The following is a 15,406-nucleotide window of genomic DNA, read 5'->3' on the forward strand; positions in this document are numbered from 1 at the left end:
GGATCCGTATGAAATTTTGTGGACAGGTTCGGTGTGTGGCGATGATTAATTGTTTCGATCTTGGTGAAGATCTGGATCTGGATTCGACTACTAGAATTTTTTTTAAGTGATCCTTCACCGTTGAGAGATAGGGCCATAAATGATAGATACATAGCACGATATCTCAAAAATGTATTGGGCCCGATATGTTCTTGTGGATCAGGAATTATGGGGCGGAGGTATGCATTCTACCCAGTGCCCTTCTAGTTCCTTTTGCAATCCAGCGATGAAAGAGAATGACAGCTAGTAATGTTGTGATGAAAGGTGGTTGCCTTTTTTGAAGGACAGTTTTTAGGATCATCACTGAACCCCATGGCCAGCTTGAAGTTTCATTACGTTCGTTGTGGTTTTCTGGGTGGACTTGCAGGATAACTTGGCGGTATTCACCTCTCTTCTTTGAGCTGTTTCGCCTGATTTCGAATCTCAATCCAGCTATATAACTGCCATGAACAAATTACAAATTCCTGCCTTGACTATCCCTGGGAAGACAAAGGCAAACCACCGAGTGTATTCTTTGCTGGTGCCTGTATTCCTCACCAGCAGGAACTGTTTTGGGAGTGTTGAACCTGCATTCAGACAGTTCTTCTTCCAAAGTCTGATCTCAGACTTTTGTTTTCATCAAACATCGGACAGAAAACCAGAAAGAAGAAGAATACGTCATTTGTGGGAATTTTTTCCAACACCCTGGGAGAAATTGCCTCGAATCGCTCTCGTTGCTATTATTAGGTCAATGATGTTCCCTTTCGAAGTTCTCTCTCTCTCCTCATTTTGACGTCATAGTATATTTGACCATTTTGGAACTTTCTGAGACATTTGGACCAATGTCATCAGATACCGATACTTCAGTTAGTATTGCCATCTTGTCTTGCTTTCAATGGCCACCTGAGAAGGAAAGGTCAGGGCCTTGTGAGTGTTGTGTCATTATCTTGTCTACTTTCCACGATTTTTCAGGGACTGCCCTGGGATATTGACTCATTTGTACAGATATCTCCCTGGATTGCTCTGCACACGTTGTTATGCCTTTTCATGTGCACTTGTTCGGACATGAGTATTTTGACGGCCCCGTAAGCTGAACATCAATGGATCATTCGTTGTTTAATCATTATTTTCGGTTATATAGGATTCGAGTATTTGAAAGTACATATTGGCTTGGTACTTAAAATTGTTTATTCACTTCCATCGTGTTTAGTTATATTTACTCAATGAACAATACTTTATTACTCCGTCCCCGCGCACGTGAAGCGGAAAGCGAAAAGCAGGGTTAAACAATTGGTTCATCGCCGTCCGTATGTCCGTCCATTGGTGAACAAAAGTTTATGACAGAGGAACAACTTATTTAAATTGAAAGTTATATTTTGAACACGAATCGGAACATGAATAGGAAGACAAGTTTGCAGTGTGACAGTACTTTGTCCTTGAATTTGTCCTGATCGCACATGCGCAGAGACGAGTGAGATCAATGTTTTTCCTTTGACTGCCTGCTTGGCAGTCAAATTAAAAAAAAAAAATCATTCCAAACAGAAAACACTGTTTTTAAGGACGTCATAAAGAACACAAACAACAGGCACGAATAACTAATGTAACGTGTTAGATAAGGTGGTGTAATCAACACTGCGTCAATGGTGGTAAACTTCTGGAATTTATTAATGTATATAATTTTTAAAACCTTTATTTCTTTTCAATTGAATTATATACTTGAACACTGGAGAACACAAATCTCTTCTTGTCATTTCCCAAACGATTCTGTTTATCGGTACTTGGACATGTTAAATAGGGTGGTGTATAAGGGTTGTGTATAAGGGTGGTGTACAAGATTGCTTCAGAACTTACAGGAATTTTTTTTTAACGATCTTTTACTATCCTTATTTTATTTTTAATTAAAATATATAGTTCATCACCACATGGGGTAATGTGTTCTATGAACTCTCTAGTTCATTGATGTATTGGACAATGTATTTACTGCTGCTGCTGCTGCTACTATTGCTACTACTGCTACTACTGCTACTACTACTACTACTACTACTACTACTACTACTACTACTACTGCTACTACTACTGCTACTACTACTACTACTGCTACTGCTACTGCTACTACTACTACTACTACTACTACTACTACGACTACTACTACTACGACTACTACTACGACTACAACAACAAGAACGTCATTTATTCCCATGATCAGAGATGAGGTTGTTGGAGAAAAGGAAGGATTTCATATCAACTTGTGATGATAGATTCCATGACCTTGAGGATGATTGCAAGTAAGCCAATATGTCAGAAGTTAAGTGGATCAGTTTTTGCACCTTTTTATGTTGTGCAGTCATGTTTGCAGATTTCCAAGCAGATGTAAGATGACCTAATGTAAAGGATAGGGTGAAAAGGGTGGAGAGAGGATGCACAAGAGCCGCAGAGCAGGATTTTAGAACACGTGAGTTGATGTCGTCCGGTCCAGTTGCAGAGTCAGGGTCAAGGCCTGAAATAATCTTCTACACCTTCCCAGGTGCATCAGACACAGAGTCCAGGAGCAGTTGGGTATGGCAGGAAAGGATGGGTACTGAGAATGAAGGGTTGGTGAATCAAAATTTGGAAGCAAACACCGAATTGAGGCATTTGGCCTTCTCACGAGCGGAGTCAGCTGTGGTGCCCTTTGAAGAGAAGGAAGGGCTGGAAGGAGAGCATACTCCAGAGACAGACTTAACAAAGTGCCACCAGGTTTTTGAGGAGGGAGACAAGTTTGAAAGTTCAATGTTGAGGTTGAACAGATGTTGTTATCTGGCTCTCATGAGAGTGGACACACTGTTGTTGCGGGCTTTTTGGAATGCAATGAGATTTGGAATACATGGATTAGACTTCCAGGAAGAGAAGGCAAGTTGTTTCAGAGCAACTGCCTCACCACAGGATTTAGTGTACCACTGGTGGGAAGAAAGGTAGGATAATTGAAGACGAGATGGGATGAATCTGTTCATTAGACAGAGCAGGATTCTGTGGAAGAATTCCCAAGCCGAGTTAACATCAGGGGCAGTAGGACACCAGTCCTGAAGAGAGGTGGTTGCCTGCAGTCCCTGCCAATCTGCCTGAGTGAACTCGCTGGCATTGAGGCAGCTCTCTGAGAATAGCCAGAGGGATGTTGACCTTCACAAGCACATGATCAGATGAACCAATTGGATCAGAAGAAGAGCAGCAGATATTTGTGGCAAAGTTAGTCATTACCAAGTCCAGAAAGAAAGATTTGCAATTGGGAGAAATCCTGGTTGCAAAGTCCACAGATCAAGTCAGTCCTGATGGTCCTGTGGAGTCACAGAAGTTATTTGCTGAAGTGCCATGGCTGGTGAGAGAGGGGATGGAGGAGGGGTAGAACCAGCAGCAGAAGGGAATTCAATGGAAATGAGAATCATTATGGAGTGAAATATAAAGTTTTTTTTGTTTGTTTGTTTCTTTGTTCCAATTTTTTGAAGTGAGGAGAGAAAATAGAAATAGTGAATAGGATAGGATTTAGTGTTGAGGAAATAGAAGCAGGATACCTGGGAATACACCGAAGACTATTTAAAGAAGGGATCAAAGTTACCGGGTTACGATGTATGATGGAAGCCTATTTCGGACAGTATTTTGAAAGGTATTCCAAGATGTCGGCGTTAACTCGCCTACTCTTTGCAAAAGATACCTTGGTATATTTAACACTAGCAGGGGTACCCAGCTTTGCCTGGTGCTGTTCTAATCCTGTTGGCATTTTGAAGATGTCATATTTTCTTTTTTTTTCTTTATATTTTGTGGGAGTCTAAAACACAATTAAGGAATGGGGATGTGTGCTCCAGGGTATATTCAAGGCCTTTGAAATATTTTTATACCCATGCCCTGGTCTGTGCCTTTCTACAACTTTATCCTGGAGGTCTTTTCCATCCATCCATCAGGACAATACTCTGTACAGAGCTTTGGTGCTGCCGAAGCAGTCTTCTGGGCTATTGGGCACAATGCTGGATGGGTCTCCACGCCAACACAGGATACTCAAATGTCTCAATCATCCCAGCATGCTGGTACTCATTTTGCTAAACTCTGAAGGATGACAGGCTGAATCAACCCCACCTGGTATTAATTCAACAGAAAAAGCAGGATTTCAACTCAGGACCCTCAGATCCCAAGCCTACCACCATAAATGTTAAGCCAACACCAGGCATGGAGTTCTTTTGAAAGCTCCTTGGTCCTCATGGTTGAGTCTTTGCTGTGAAATGTACTACTCAGCAGAGGAAATCTGCAGGAACAGCTGAATTTATCCTGAAATAATCAGAATCACAACAGTTTCACACAGGTGGAGGCCAATTAACTTGGTGTGTGTGATTTTGAATGTGATTGGTTTCACCTGAGCAAATTTACAATTGTTATTATAAGGGGGGGGGTGGACACTTCTCCAACCAAGAAATTCTAGTTTTGTATTTTAAATTAATTTTCTGAAATTTGTAGAATTTGTTTTTCACTTGGAAGTTATGGGTTACGATGTGTAAATAAAGGTGGAAAAAGTCTCATTTAATGTAATTTAATTCCAGGGTATAAGGCAACTAAAGGTGAAAATTTTGAAAGGGGGTGTGGAATTTCTATAGGCACTGTATATACATATACGTATTGTTGAAGATCCGAGGTTCGAGTTCGACCACGAGGGGAATTCCTCCTGGACACCCGGTCCTGAGACCGCTGGGCACAGATAACTCCGTGCGCCAACGGGTTGACAAGCAACCACGAATGCCGATTGGTATTACCAATCCTGGCAGGGTTACACTACATCGCATGTTACCGTTTCTGGTGGATTGATCGAACGAAGCGAGTTTCGTGCCCTCAATTCATACTTGCATTAACTTACCAAATCAGGAGGAGCCAAGTGGAGCTGCCAAGTACATACAGGCTTATAAAAGCAAATTAGTGGGGTGGAACTTCCCAGATAACCTGTATGCAAACTACGCTGGACCAATGGAGGAAAAGACAGAATGAGCTGGATACATTTATAACATAAGCAATCTATTACAATAAAATGAGAGCAAGGAAAAAGAGCATGTGGACAGTAAAGGGTTTTCATCACAGCAAGATGTACAGCAGGGATTTGTGTGGTGCAGTAAAAGAAGTGCAAATCTATCTATAATTCCAGCAATGTGTGTGTGTGTGTGTGTGTGTGTGTGTGTGTGTGTGTGTGTGTGTGTGTGTGTGTGTGTGTGTGTGTGTGTGTGTGTGTGTGTGTGTGTGTGTGTGTGTGTGTGTGTGTGTGTGTGTGTGTGTGTGACCGCTGTTTCTCGACAACCACTGGTCCGATCTAATTGAAACTTGCCAGGTATATTGCTGGGGACCCGAGGATGTGCCTTTTCAAGGTTTGATATTAATCGGACAAGTGATTCCCAAGTTATGGCCATTTATTTACCAACCAATGACAGGACACGTTGCTGCGGAGGCATGGCCGATGGGGAAGAGAACCTCAGCCGCATTCGCCATTACGGGTTTTTTCTCTTCTCTTCTCTTCTCTTTGTGTTTTTCCTTGCGAAAAGGCAATATACGTTGGCGCTAATTGAATAATTGGCCATTAAAACTAATAATTTATCAAAACGTTGGCAGATCCAGCAGCCTCTGCATTCTTGCCCTGGATGAGGAAACAAAGAAGAAGCGCCGTTTCCTCAGCAATGTTGTTTATGAAGAGCTGCTAACGAGATAAAGGTGTGTACATGGAGACAATTTTTATTATTACTTACTGATTGAAGAAAAATTGTTCTGAAAATAATTTATCAAAAAAAGTGCACAACTTTTTTTTGTTTCCAATTGTCAGAACGGTGTGGCCTTTGGAAGTGTTAATTAATTCAGCTCTACTCAACATGCTTGCCAACGAAATACATCTCAATTTTAGTGGTATGCTTTGCAAACTATTTTTTTTAACTATTTTCAAACTAAAACAATTCGAACATGGAATACCGAATGACAATGTACTTTCAGGTCTCCTACAAATCCTACCCTGTCACCTCACCATGGCATAGGAATGGCAATGGTCAATGGCAGCGGATAGTGATGACTTACTGTATTCTAATAATTTCTCGATTTCTTATGCGTATTTATAGATAAACACAATGCCCCAATCCAGTCGTCGTTTACAAGAGCGAAGGAACGGCCTGTGTGGTTGTTTGAAAGTTTGTTTTTTTTTTGCACGGACGGCCACGCACGGACGGGCACACGAGAGCGAAGGAATGGCCTGTGTGGTTGTTGTTTCTGGCACGCAGTTTGAAAGTTTTTTTTTGCATGTACGGCCATGCACGTATGGCCACGCACATACGGGCACGCACCTACGGGCATGCACTAGTATTTATAAAAGAAGACAGTGCAGAGCTAACCCGATACAAACTTCTACAACCTTATTTTATACATGCATTACAGGCACCATCAGACACACACACCTGAGGAAATTAGAATCGCGAGAAAGATGAGAGAAGGTACGAGGTGTGAATGACTTCTGTGGTACCCAAAACTGTGGTGGAGATTTCCAACCAAAACAGAAAACCCTTACCCTTTATAATTTAACAGATAATTTATGATATAAAAACACATATATGTGGAAAGAAGAGCTTGGCTCAAGAGTTCAAGCAGATCTCTGCCTCTGAGCCAGAGTACATGGCCTTTTATACAATTGGAAATTGGGAGGGGATCAGAACATCACAGGGCACTTGGCCAATCAAACTACAAGAAAGCTTTGTTTGCACACGAGGTCTTCTAAGCAAAGAGAAAACAATCTTATGCATAATTAAGCAGATTGTATTGTGAAAGAATGCATGTCTTCCTTCAGGGCGTGTATGGATAGAAAACCTTAATTTACTTTCGCCAATGATAAGCATTTATCTTAACATGCAGATGGAGCATCTGGTTTGCACAGCTTTGCAGAACAATTAGAGGTCAATGACCTCTGCAGTTCGATGAGACTCCTGTTGATAAGAGGAGAATGGGAAGACAGAGTTCGTGTGTGCACAACTTTGCAATTGAATGGGAGGCCAGAGTTAATGAGACGAATGTCTCTGTGGACTCTCCAGCATCACCAAAGTAATTCTCCCCAATTTGCCATCCAAGTGGAAAATATAAGATTTTATTGTTACATAATTAACGAACATACTATACCTATTTATTTATAAAACAACCTTCAGTATGCAATGATTTATCAAGTATATTTTAGAATTTAGCGTAACAAATACAACGGATGGGTACATATTTCCTTTTACTAAACATGGACTAACAAGATCTCTTACCAGGCCCAGATGTAATTGGGCTAATATGGGGATTAAATATTCGTTATTATTGTATTGGTTAATCAATTATCCCAAGGTTTAATATGGAATGATATATCAGTTTATTGGGAATTAACAAGACCATTGTATAGTGAACCGAGATTATATTCCATCCACCCATGGCCTGTCAGCATTGATTCTGCAAATTTAATGAGCTCTGACCTTGTCATTGTGAGAGACCTGATAAGCATAATTATCCCACAGACAATTGAAGTCTATCGCAAATCTATCTCAGTGCCTTTGCAGACGATGTTTCCTGGCGAACCATTCCTTATATGTTGATGAAGTGACATACCTTACAATAGATTTTATACTTCCATTTTGTTTAAAAGCAAAAATAAATAGAAATGAGTACATTTATGGACAAAGAACACTTATCTCAATGTGAAAAATATTTGTTTCAGTGTGATTAATACAGAAACACCATTGCTTTGCAATATAGCCATGTGATCCATAGAGCTTTCTATTTCCAAAATGTCCATGCTCATATTCACAGGATGGAATTCATTATTTTTACTTCCACACTTCCCAGTCGCTGAAGAGGGGCAAGAGGGAAGAAAACTGGGGGTGTCTATAGTTTGAGTGAAATGGTGAAAAATGAGGTGCATTGAAGTGCAGGTGGGGTGCAGAAGAGGAAAAGTGAAGAAGTACGTATCTGTAGTTGCTCTTTTAGCTCTTCTGCATCCACAGCAGATGAGACAATAGATTGGTGAGACAGAACGTGTAAGGTGATTGCTTATAAAGGCGTGTGAGAAAGTCTGTATGTGAAATTACTAAGTCTATTGTTGGTCTGGCATTTGGCCGCTCAGTGCTCTGTTTTGCCTTTCCCCTTGCGCCGTTGTTCAGGTCCAGACCATCCTCCTCATCCAGCCCTCCACACTCAGAAGAAGCTGCCTCACACCCAGGAGACCTCTTGTAGACGACCGTGACAAGGAGACTGACTGCATGGATACTGACTGGTGAAGACTGTCTTAAGACTGACTGACTGGCAGAGACTGTGTGTGGTAGACTATATGTAAAAGACTGACTGGCGAAGGCTGACTGATGAAGACTGACTGGCTGTGGTTGGGTATGACTGTGGAGGACTGTGGCGGATTGTCTGTGTAGGACTGTCTCTAGAAGACTGACTGGTGAAGACTGACTGATGAAGACTGACTGTCTGTGGTTGAGACTGACTGTGGCAGACTGTGTGGCGGATGATCCTTGCATAGCTATTTTATAGACGCTGGGTGAAGGAGGAGCACAAATTCAGATAAAAATGCTCTGTAGGTGTTCCTCAGCGCCCTCATTGGTGCGCAGACATTTTCCCGAGAAGTAGCCCCGCCTCTGTGAGGCTCCGAAGCCGAAAATAGCCTCCTTCACCCACAAACTCGGCCATGTGATGGAGCTCCGAGATTAGCATGGGGTGCAGACTTTTGGGAGCGCTTTCCGGCCATGAACGTGCGACGGGCACCAAATGAGAGTTGCTATTTAGTGGAGCGTCAGGGCTATCCAGAGAATGTGTAATGGACCCATACCAGCACATTCTTGCACTCGAGCTACCTGCCAATCTGTTCTGATCTCAAGCATCCGTCATGGTGGGTAATGTCCATTGTTTCCCAATATCCTTAAAGGACAGTGATGAGCGTCTGGGGTGTCGACTGTGGTTGAGGAGTTTCGTTGCGGTTATGGTTAGGTGGGTGAAGTGCTGTGGCATTTGTGGTGAGGTGGCTGAAGCGTTTGTAGTGGTTGAAGCGGTTGTGGTGAAGAGGTTGAGCATAGTTTATTGTGGGGATTTTTAGGAAAGCTTTGTGGTGGTCATATGAAGGTTGTAGCACTATGGTTCGAGTATGGAGAATGTTGAAACAGTGTCCATTGGGGAATGGGGCATGGTTTGAATGGTGTTTTGACAGCATATGCTAATGAAGCTCTCCGTTAACGTGTGGTCTCCTGCATGGTTGCATGAAGAAGAGGTCATGCGTGTGCAGTAAAGTAAATAAAATAGATAAAGGAATCGAGAATGGAATTAAAGACCTCCCTAAAAGCGCTCGTAACACATCTTGTTCTATATACCCGCTGGACATGAGGTAATGGCTACTTAAAATAAATACTAATGAAGTTACTGCCTGGGGACCGCTATATGTTGTGTACATTTAACTAGAGGGGCGTCAGTTTCACAGAACTACAACAATACGGTCTCGGGGCTCGAGCCTACTATGAGGAGGATTCCCACGTTTCTCTCGAACTCACCCGGACCTGAGGCCACCGAGTCCCGGTAAAAACCAAAAGAGCAAAAGTGCCAACAACCAGCAGCGCGACCTCCACAGAACGAGTGATGTAGTGGTCCAATGAGAGGATAGAGCGAGCGTGTCCGACCCCGAAGAAAGAAAGGATGTTCAGCGCCCGTCCAAAAAGAACAGAACAAACAACGTAGTGCCTCAGGGAACTGAGTATCCGGTGCCCGTTGACGTCGTACCTCAGGGAACAGTGTCTGGCGCCCATACGACGTTACTCCTCAGAGAACAGTGTGTCCGGCACCCATTGAAAGAGAGCAAACAAATGACATCATGCCTCAGGGAACAGTGTCTGGTGCCCATTGAAAGAGTGTTCATGGTGTCCGTTGAAAGAGGGAGGGCAAAACTGTTGAAAGAGAGCAAATGCTCCGGGGTTCGATCTTTTATAAGGCCAGTCTGGAAGTTTTGAGAATGTGTGTGTCATTCGGCGGGGTCTGCACACACATTGGGGTTCCTCCTCCCAATCCCCGCTCATTCGAGTTTCTGCAGCGAGTCCTCTCAGTCGGGGCTTCTGGCTGTCGTAAGAATCGGACCTCGCTAAGGCGACGAGCATTTGGCTGGTTCGAGGTGCGCAGCACCAACTGCATGCAAAACGATTCTGGGGAAACAAATGGAGCTGATGTCTCTCAGGCTGAGTCAACCCCCTGGTGTTAATTCAGCAGCCAACGGGACTTGAACTCAGGACACTGGGATCCCAAGCTGCCACCCTAACCACTAAGCCAACACCAGGCATATATATATATATACACACACACACACACATACCATATATATATATATATATATATATGGTATATATGGTGTATATATATATATATATATATATATATATATATATATATATATATATGGTATATATGGTGTATATATATATATATATATATATATATATAGGGCCTGGTGTTGGCGCAGTGGTTAGGGCAGTGGCTTGGGATACAAAAGGTCCTGAGTTCAAGCCCCGTTGGGCCACTGAATTAATACACTAGGGGGTTGAATCAGCCTGTCATCCTTCCGAGGTCGGCAAAATGAGTACCAGTGTACTGGGCCGGTGTATACCCCGGTTAAAATAGGTGTACCATATCCCTGTGTCGTAAGAGGCGACCAGGGTTGCGTCAGGAAGGGCATCCGGCGTAAAACATGTACCAAATCACTATGCGGATCATACAGATGATCCGCTGTGGCGACCCCTAACGGGAGCAGCCGAAAGAGGAAGAAGAAGATATATAACATATATAGAACCTCTTTCTAAATACTGACTCGCTGAGTGACTGACTGACTGACATGAAAGATCGGTACCTTCCAGGTGACGTAGAATGCTGAAATTTTGCGTGCCGATGGCCATCGAAGCCGGTACACCAGGAAAAGAAATTACAGAATCATCAGCCAACATCCATACATGAAAATATAAATAGATGAAAAAGAAAAAAAATGCAGGTGAGTATCCCGAGACAATGGGGAAGCACAGTAATTTTGTGTGCCGACGGCCACGAAGATGATCCACCAGGAAAAATCAGAACCCTCAGAAAGCATTTGTAAATGAAAATATTGTTACGGCTGTGGAAATTCGCAATACACCATAAAGGGTCCTTATATCAGTTATGATGCTAAGTTTATCTGCAGATAGTTCCCCACCGTTGTTTAAAGGGAATTCGTGTGATTCATCGGGCTGCGACTCTTTGAGATAGCCGTTTTTCCGTTCTATCGTTATTTTGGACCGTCCGAAGACTTCAAATGAAGGCCCCGTGAAAGGCCTACAATGGCGCGCGAGTTTTCCCGCCTTTTTTGCGGTGTCGCGGATGACGGGAGAGGCTGCGAGAGCTCGATGGCGATTGGTGGATAACAGGGTGTGAGGCGGCCGTGAGGAGGAAACGCCCCTTTTCGAGGAGCTTCTCGAAAGGGCTAGAGGAGAGGCGGAGCCAAAAAGGGGGTGGAGTGAAGGGGCGGAGCCCCGCGCTATATAGGGCGGACCGCGTGTGGGCTCGCTCTCTCTTGGTGGACGTCGTGTTTGAGCTCTCTCTCTCTCCTGCCTGGATCATCGCGTTGGATTGCTCCTTTCTCCTGCCTGGATCATCGCGTTGGATTCCTCCTCTCTCCTGCCTGGATCATCGCGTTGGATTCCTCCTCTCTCCTGCCTGGATCATCGCGTTGGATTCTTCCTCTCTCCTGCCTGGGACGTCGTGTTTGGACTCTTCGGGCTCTGGATCGTCGTGTTTGGACTCTTCGGGCTCTGGATCGTCGTGTTTGGACTCTTCAGGCTCTGGATCATCGTGTTTGGACTCGTCGGGCTCTGGATCATCGAAGGCTCGTCTCTCCCTCTGGGCGCCAAGTCGTGAGGGTTGCGAGCAGTGGTCCCGGGTCGAGGCGCGCACGAGAGGAGAGTGCCGGAGAGGGCTCGCCGACCGTCGCCCCTCGAGGGGGCAGGTAACCTGCTACGGTCTCGCTGGACCTGTTCGGTCTCCCAGGTCCCGTGTCATAAAGACCCAAGTGGTCCAGCCTGACCCCCTTGTCTGTGAGGGGTCTTTTCTTTCCATTTATTTTGCTTTTGTATGACTTCTGTGGTGCCGTGTCCCTATGAGCTAGATCTGTGTAAGTGACTGTACATTGCTCATATTCAGTGGTAACGCTTATCTTGTATATTGCATGATTCCTTGCTTGTGTTGTGTGTGCAATATGTGCTTTGTAATAAATGTCCTTGTGTGAAATGTATCCCGTTCGTCGTCTCTTTCCCCATTGAAAGTGCCATCTTGAATCGTGGAATAAATTAGTAGTGGGTCTTGAACACCCAGGGTAAAGAAGAGAATCTGATCCGTCGAGGTCAGGGATAACACCGCTTAGTTATCACTGTAGCACGGAACGGACCGCTTAAGCGGTTCGTGTCCTAGGCCGACCTGCGGCGAGGTACGATCGCCCGGTCGACTACTCACGCAGGTACTTAGGTAGGTCGAATTTGGCGAGCAACCCTATCCTGCACGGGTGGGCAATTGGCACGATCGTGGTGAGGTTAAACCCCCACCTGTGACTGGCTCCTGGCGGTAGTTCCAGGAGGGTCACGACTGAATTGTCCATCCGGTGGGCGACGCAGTTACGATTGGAGATCGCACGCCAGGCGGGCCAGAATTCGTAAAAATAGAAATAAATGAAATAAATAAATGAAAAATCAAATGCAGGTGAGCAACTCGAGACAATGGGGAATATGTGTGTGTGTGTGTGTGTGTGTGTGTGTGTGTGTGTGTGTGTGTGTGTGTGTGTGTGTGTGTGTGTGTGTGTGTGTGTGTGTGTGTGTGTGTGTGTGTGCATATATATATATACACTGAACAAAAATATAAACGCACCAAGCGCAAAAATATAAACGCACCAAGCGATTGTTACTATTTTACCTCGAACTCATTAATACTAAATCTTCACAACAATTTGGTTATAGAATCCATGACAATTGAGCATTAAATTTCAAAGAGTTCCTTGAGAATTCTGGCGACAGTCTTTGCACTACAACAGCCGACACAACCGAGGTGTCACTGTCAGAGTTCACACAGTCAGTAGCGGGTGTGTCCACCATTGGCGTCGCGCAGAGCGGTGCATGGACATCACCAGATTATCGATGGTGGCCTGAGGGATGTTTTCCCATTCCTCCTGGAGAGCCACACGGAGCTGGTGGACGTTCTCTGGGACTGCGTAACGTTGTCGTACGCGTTGATCAAGAACGTCCCAAAGGTGCTCGATGGGCGACATGTCGGGAGAATATGGAGGCCAGTCGAGGACATCAATGTCCTCCTCACCGAGGAAGTCCATGCAGATCCTGGCAACATGGGGGCGAGCATTGTCGTGCTGAAACATCACATGGTGAAGGCGCACAAACGTCACGACGATGGGTCTGAGTATCTCGTCCCTGTACCGCTGCCCGTTCAAGTTGCCTTCAATGAAATGAAGCCGAGTGCGCTCTCCACGGCATATGCCTGCCCACACCATAACACTGGCACCACCGTGTGACACCCGACGAAGGACATTGGCGTCAGTCTAGCGCTCCCCAGCCCGACGCCAGACGCGGAGTCTGCCATCAGCCCGATACAGCTGGAACCGCGACTCATCGGTGAACAGCACTCTCCTCCATCGTGCGAGGGTCCAGCGCAAGTGAACATTGGCCCAGTTCAGTCGGGTCTGACGCCGGACTGCAGTGAGGTCGAGTCCCCGGTGTGGTCGGCGGGCTCGGAGGTTGGCCTCCCTCAAGCGGTTACGCACCGTCTGGGCTGAAATGCGCCTGTTATGCAGCCCGACAGTCTCATCGGCAGTCCTCGTGGCTGGTCGGAGTCGATCCCGGAGATGTTGCAGCCTCATGTGACGATCCTGACCGGCGGTGGTCACACGTGGTCGCCGGGCATGTGGGCGGTTCACGGTGCTTCCAGTCTCTCTGAGGCGCGTTCTCAGGCAGCTAATGGTGGAGTGGTGGACATTGAAGTGTGCTGCAACGGCCCGTACTGACGTCCCAGCATTCAGCATGCCAATGGCGCGCTCCCTCAAGATTTGTGACATCTGTTGCATGTTGACATTTGGCACCAGTCCACATTTTGGGGAGGCCTTTTATAGGACAAGCTATAGGGAGTGTTTGTGTCCTGGTCATGCTCACTGACCATCACTCTGTCAAGCCCCATGTTGCTCATGGGAAGGATTACTCAACATGTGAGTCCACACACTCAGAGTGGTCAATTTCAATGGGAACATCTGTCTTGAGCAAAACAAAGGAACCATTGCTCAAACATATTGTTGTGGTTGACGAAATTCACAAACCACCATTCAGGTCCCTTAGGTGAGATATCTCTGTAAGTATATGTGTAGTTAGGCCCAAACCCGTGTTTCGAGGGAATAAATGTCATTCAGTCGGGCTGCGACTCTTCAGGATAGCCGTTTTTCTTTTACTATCTTTATTTTGGACCAGGCGCCATTACTACCACCACCAACCACGTCTCAACAGTCATCACAACAACAACCACCAACCACAACGCCGCTTCACAACAACAACCACCAACCGCAACGTCGCTTCACAACATCAACCACCAACCACAACGCCGCTTCACAACAACAACCACCAACCACAACGCCACCTCACAACAACAACCACCAACCACAACGCCGCTTCTGAGGGGAGGAGGAGTGATTCCGATTGGGGGGAGGAGTGACTCCCGCCCAAGGGACCCCGGGGTCAGTGTAAAGTGAGTTAGGGGGTTTGTAAAATTAGCAAATATGGAAGTCGTTTTGTTGTTGGTGGGGAAGTAGGCTCGAAACCCGTTTGGAGGGGTGCAGGAGCCCTGTTGACGGGCTGGGAGCGTGGCTGCGAAAGGTAAGTATCGCTGAGTGGGTACCCCGGGCACCAGGCTAGTCGGCCGTGGTAGGCCAAGGGCCCATGGGGGGCCAGGATAGCGTAGTGGGCACGGGTGCGCCTGCTTGGTGCGGGGGCCCGGGGCGCCATTAGCCGCGTGGGCAGTGTTGTGGGCACGGGTGACCCTCGGAAAGGGGCCCGGGAAGCCAGCCTGCGACGTGTGCGTTTCAGGGGAGGTGCCATGGGGGGCACTCCCTGGTGTTAGGGAGCTGGTAGGCTCGGAGGCAGTGTAGTGCCCGGGGGTGCCATAGCGGGAGATTCGGCAGAGGGTCGTGCCTGCCAAAGGGAGCCACGTGTCCCAGCCATGAGACCGTGTGAGGGCACGGAGAGAAAATTGGGGGGCGAGGCCCGAAATTGTGAGGACACCAACACAGGCGACGGGAATCTGGGTTGTTAGAACCAATAGTTTAAGCGAGAGGCGCTTG

The sequence above is a fragment of the Eptatretus burgeri genome, chromosome 7, assembly GCF_056783735.1.
Source record: "Eptatretus burgeri isolate ZD-2024b chromosome 7, Ebu_testis_v1, whole genome shotgun sequence".
NCBI lineage: Eukaryota > Metazoa > Chordata > Myxini > Myxiniformes > Myxinidae > Eptatretus > Eptatretus burgeri.